The sequence below is a fragment of the Psammomys obesus genome, unplaced genomic scaffold (genome assembly GCF_907164565.1).
Source record: "Psammomys obesus unplaced genomic scaffold, mPsaObe1.curated_primary_1811, whole genome shotgun sequence".
NCBI classification, from domain to species: Eukaryota; Metazoa; Chordata; class Mammalia; order Rodentia; family Muridae; genus Psammomys; species Psammomys obesus.
In genome coordinates, this window is record NW_026585644.1 from 55967236 (window position 1) to 55973280 (window position 6045).

The window sequence follows — 6045 nt, forward strand, 5'->3', positions numbered from 1 at the left end:
GTGGCTTTAATCAGTAGGAAAATTACATAATAAAGAAGACATAAGAGTCATTTTGATTACCTGCCACTGCTTTGAGAAGTGTGTTCTCCTTAGCAGTCTGATCCGGGTGTCCCATCCAGGTTAGGATGGATGGACCAAGGAATCTCAGGTTCAGTTTCTCCCAGGAGTGTCTAGAGCATTCTGAGTAAGGTTCACATGCATGGGGGTGTGGAAATGAGTTTTCCATTATGCTACAATGAGGTCTTTTTTATGACATTGCTGGTACCAGTCAGCAGTGGAAACTCTGTAGTTCCAAAGCTAGTAATGATACTGATATGTTACAGCCCTTTGGTTAAGCTGCCATGCTAATGGCAAAGGATAAGGACAATTGCTAATGCCTTGTTCATGGCTGGAACACAGGTCTTGCTGCTGTTTAGTTGGCGGCTGGTGGCTTTATCTACAGATGATCACTGAGCTCTAGGTAGTCAGGCAGGCTTCAGCAGTGACCAAGAAGCAGCTTTGTCTGCCTGGCTAGCAGCCAAGACCTGGGTATCCAATAATATATTCTTCAGGGAGGAGGGGAGTTTGTGCGTCCGCAGGAAAAATGATGAGTCTCAAGCAGTCATGGGAGAGGAATGGAATGAGAACTCAATGAAGCATTTATTTAATAAATCAGGACCATTATAACCTTTGGGCAGTGGAAGATGTACACCTTTAGGGGGTGAATGTGTCTGATTTTCTGGGGCTAAGAGTGCAAGGCAGTGGTACAGCTCTATCATAAGAAGGGGAACACAGTACTTAATTATCCTTTGAGTGGGGGAAGAACTCCAGGTAAGGGTAAAGGCCATTTGTTGAAAGGTAAGGTTTCATTAGCATAAGGTGGGATATTTCCAGGAATCCCCCACATGCAAAATGAATGGGTTCTACTGGGAGAAAGGTAGATGAACCTATTTTTTTCCCAAGGACTATGTGACATTCTTCAGGTAGAGGATGTCTGGATTTGGGTTCCCCAGATCATGCAGAGAAGAGTGAGTCCTGCCGACAAATGGAGTCCATCATTTTGCACCAAGCTTAGGGGATATGTACTAATGCCAGAATTCAATCTTAACAGCAGGATCCTCCACATAAGAATTAAGTAGAACCAGAAACGACATACTTAAAGATGCCATTTTAGGTAGGGAAATATTTTTGCTGAAGGCATCTAAGAACCAGAAGATGTAGACAAATCATTTCACTACCATTTACTTCCTTAAAATAAAGTGTAAATTTTCTACTGGGTAAACTGACATTTATACTGACAAATTCTATTTGTAAAGATGTTTTAGTGAAGAACACAGGTACTTCAGAAGAAAATCTTAACTACCAAGAGATTTTTGCAAGGAGCCAGTCTTTCTGTGTTGTAAATCTTTCTTCAGTTTTTCATCATTTAACTTCTTCAGCCAAAAGTCAAAACCACATGTTTTTGTTTGTTTGTTTACCTTTTGTGATCCCTGTAACCATCATGGCAGGAAAATGAACCACAAAGTTGAGAGAATGAAAACTTGGTTCCACCTTAGTTAGTCTGGATCAAGCTCCTAGACTCAAAAATATAGACAGCGTGTTTCTAGAAGGCTTATTGTAAGCATATGTAAACACAGTTGAATTTATGAAATCATTCCAAGCAACAATTATTGCAATTCCTGATGTACAATAAAGCCTTGGGCATGACTACATAGCTGAACTAGAGATTGGTGATATATATGTATATATATATATATATATATATATATATATATATATATATATTGTGGAAGAATAATTTTTTGTTGTTTCTTTTATTTTTTGTTTTTTTTTTCTTTTGATCCTTGTTTTATCATCTGTAAGTTCTTTATTTTTTTCCTTTATTTATTACTATTATATTATTAGTACCCAGATTATTGAAAAATTGAAAGCAGTAAGTATGGTAAAGAGAAAGACAAATGAATGAGTTCTCATTGAAACATAGGCCAGATCACATGGTGGGTAGTTTACCAATCACCCAGAAAACCTCTAAGATTCAGAAACCAGTAAGCTGGCGGTGCTGAGAGGACACTGTCTGATGAGCAGGACAGCAATGACTGCATAGCAACCAATAGACTGAACTCTGGGCACTAAAATACAAGGGATTGTGTTTCCCAGGTGAGAGGAAACCCTATAGAGTGGGAAGCAATTGATTCCATTCTCAAGTCACCCAGCTAAACCCCAGAAGAGTTCCTGTGTCCCTGTAGGCCCTTGATTGCCAGCTCAGAGCCACATGCCTGCATGCTCTGATCACTATCCCAGATTGAACTGTGGGCCCCAAAACACCAGAGACTGGGATTTCCAGTCTAAAGAATATCCACGGTGAAGGAAACAATCAGGACCAACCTCAGGTAACCCAGACAATCCCTGGAAAGGTCCCTAAATCTGGGGGTACTTATCTTCCAGGCCAGAGAACTGACTATGCACCCGACTCACCATCTGAGACAGAACTGTGGGCTCCAGGGCACCAAAGACTAGGTTTCTCTGTAAGGAGGAAATCTAATGGTGAGGGAAACAGTAGGTCAGACATCAGGGAACTCAGCAAACCCCTCCATCCCCCAACCCAAAAGTTTTCAGGAAAAGTTCCCCGCTCCCTACAGGCTCCCAGCCTCTAGCACAGAGCAACTTGCCTGTGCCTGTGTGCTGCCCTCACCATCCCAGATGGAACTGTGGATCTCAAAACGGCATATATTGTGTATCCCTGTTGGGAGAGAACTCCATGGTGGGGGAAACATCAAGTCTGATCTCAGGGCACACCCAGCTCTGGAAAAGTTTCTGGGCTCCCACAGGCTCTAGGCTCTAGCCTCCTGCTGCATGCTTCTTTAAGAAGGCTGTGCCCAGCAAACACAGTGTAAGAGCCATAGCAGCAACCCGCTAAATTCAGAGCAAGTAACCCAGTGGTAGGGCAGTTGTCTCCAGGAATTCTGGTGAGAAGACAGCCTTCCTGACTACCAATAATCACAATTACCACACAGGTCCATAAGACTGGGGTGAGCTGTGGCAATTCCTGAGAAGCACTGACCATTCAGTGACTATACCCAAAAAGCTGAGGAGGCTCCATCAGGAACAACAATCTTCATGCCAAGGGGATTCTCCTCACTCCAGGATTCCAGGAGGTACCAGAAACTAATAGCCAACACCTGAGGCAGCCAGATGGGTAGAGGCCAGGGTAAAAGCACAACCAACAACATACAAAAAAATACAGCCTCTCCAGAACCCAGTTATTCAGGGGCAAACAGCCCTGACACCCTATCATAAATAAAATCCAGGAAGATGACCTTATATCTATGCTTCTGAAGAGGTTAATAGAGGAAATATATAAAACGCGTGAAGATAAAGTCAAACAGATTATGGCCATGTATAAAAAAATACAGGAAGATGCAGCCAAACAGTTTGTGGACTTCAGAGAAGAAATAATTAAGTCACTGAAAGAAATAAAAGACAGAGGAATGTTCCTACAAACAGGTGAAGGAATTGAAGGAAAATATAGTCAGACAAGTGAAAGAAATCAACAAAAAAAATTAAGGTCTGAACATAGAATTGGAAAAATTAAAGAAAACACAAACTGAGGAAATCATGGAGAGGAAGAATTTAGGGAAGAAAACAGGAAATGTAGAGGCAACCATAAACAACAGACTACATGAGAAAGAAGAAAGAATCTCAGGTGTGGAAGATACAATGTAAGAAATCGATGTATCTGTGAAAGAAAATGTTAAATCTAAAAAAGTTGATAGCACAAACTGTCCAAGAAATCCAAGACAATATGAAAAGACAAATCTAGGAATAACAGGAATAGAGGAAAAAGAAGATTCAATCTACAAGGCCCAAAAAATATGTTAAAAAAAAATCATAGAAAAAAATTTCCCAACTGAAAGGAGAGGCCTATAAGTATACAAGAAAACTACAGAACATCCAATAATTTATACCGGAAAAGAAGAACTTCCAGCCACATATTAATCAAAACAGTAAGTACACAAAACAAAGAATTATATTAAAAGCTGAAAGGGAAAAGGGCCAAGTAATATATAATGGCAAACCCAACGAAATCTAACCTGACTTCTCAACAGAGACTACGAGAGCCAGAAGGCTCTGGACAGATATCATGCAGACCCTAGAGAACACAAATGTCAGCCCAGGTTACTATACCCAGTAAAACTCTCAGTCATCATAGTTGGCGAAAAGAATATATTTAATGACAAAAACATATTTAAACAATACCTACCTACAAATCCAGTGTTACAGAAAATATTAGAAGGAAAAACACAACCCAGGAAAGCTAACTATAGTCAGGAAAACACAGGAAATATATAACCCTACTACAGCAAAACTAAAAGTCAAACACATAACTATAACCAACATCAAAATCAAAGAATCTAAAAGCCACTGGTCATTGATCTCTCTCAACATTAATGGACTCAACTCTACAATAAAAGACACAGACTAACAGAATGGATGTGTAAATAAGGCCCAACAATCAGTTACATATGAGAAACACACCTATGTCACAAAGATAGATATTACCTGAGAGTAAAGGGCTGGAAGATGGTTTTCCAAGCAAATGGATCCAAGAAGCAAGCATGAGTATCCATTCTAATATCCAATAAAATAGATTTCAACCAAAATTAATCAAAAGAGCTAGGGAAAGTCACTTCATACTCATAAAAGGAAACTTCCATCAAGAAGACATCACAATTCTAAACATCTATTTCCCAAATACAAAAGCACCCATATTTGTGAAAGAAACATTAATGAAACTTAAACAACACATAGACCCCATACATTAATAGTGGGAGACTTCAACACCTCACTCTCAACAAAGGACATGTCAATAAAAGAGAAATTACACAAAGAAATAATGATTCAAAGGTCACGAATCAAATGGACCTAACAGATATCTACAGAACCTTTCACCCAACACAAAAGAATTTACCATCTTCTCAGCACCACATGGAACCTTTTCCAAAAGAGAATTTATAGTTGGTCACAAAGCAAGCCTCAACAGATACAAGAAGATTGAAATAATCCCTTGTATCCTAACTGACCACCATGGACTAAAGCTGGACCTCAACAACAACAAAAATAGCAAAAAGGCTACACTCATGGAAAATGAACAAGTCACTAAATAACAGTGGGGTCAGGGAAGATATAAAGAAAGAAATTAAAGACTTTCTAGAATTCAATGAAAATGAAGGCACAACATACCCAAAATTATGGGACACAATGAAAGCAGTGCTAAGAGGAAAGTTCATAGCATTAAGTGGGTTCTAGAAGAAACTGGAAGCATCTCACACAAGTAAATTACCAGCTCACCTGAAAGTCCTAGAGCAAAAAGAAGCACATACTGAAGAGGAGCAGACAGCTGGAAATAATCAAACTCAGGGCTGAAATCAATGAATTACAATAAAATCAAACAATTCAAAGAATCAATAAAACCAAGAGCTGGTTCTTTGAGAAAATCAACAAGATAGACAAACCCTTAGACAAACTGATTAAAAACCAGAAAGACTATCCAAAGCAGCAAAATCAGAAATGAAAAAGGACATAGCACAGACACTGAGGAAATCCAAACAATCATTAGGTCTTTTATGCTTTTTAATCATAGTTCAATAACCTGAACCAACATCCTCATGACTACTAGTTGAAATTTTTGGAACATATTATACTCAACAGACCTCCTGAAATCAACAGACCTCTACTGAAGCTAAGTTTGTTACAAGGTAACTTCTGAAATCTACAGATGATACTTGATTACTGCCACATTCGTAATTGTAAAATGCATTCATTAATGACTTTCTTTTGTTCTTTGACCAGAAAAGTTTGTGTAATACTTTGCTCAATGGATCATGTTGCCATTACTCAGGACTTTTGTTATAGTTTAAATATGAAATACTCCCTCATTGGCTCTAATACCAAAAGCTTTGTTGCAAAAATGTTTTCAAGAAATAAGAGAATCTGTGAAAGATTTGGTATGTAATGGCATTATTGGGAAGTGCTGAATATTAGATAAGGTAAGGTCTATTGAGGAGG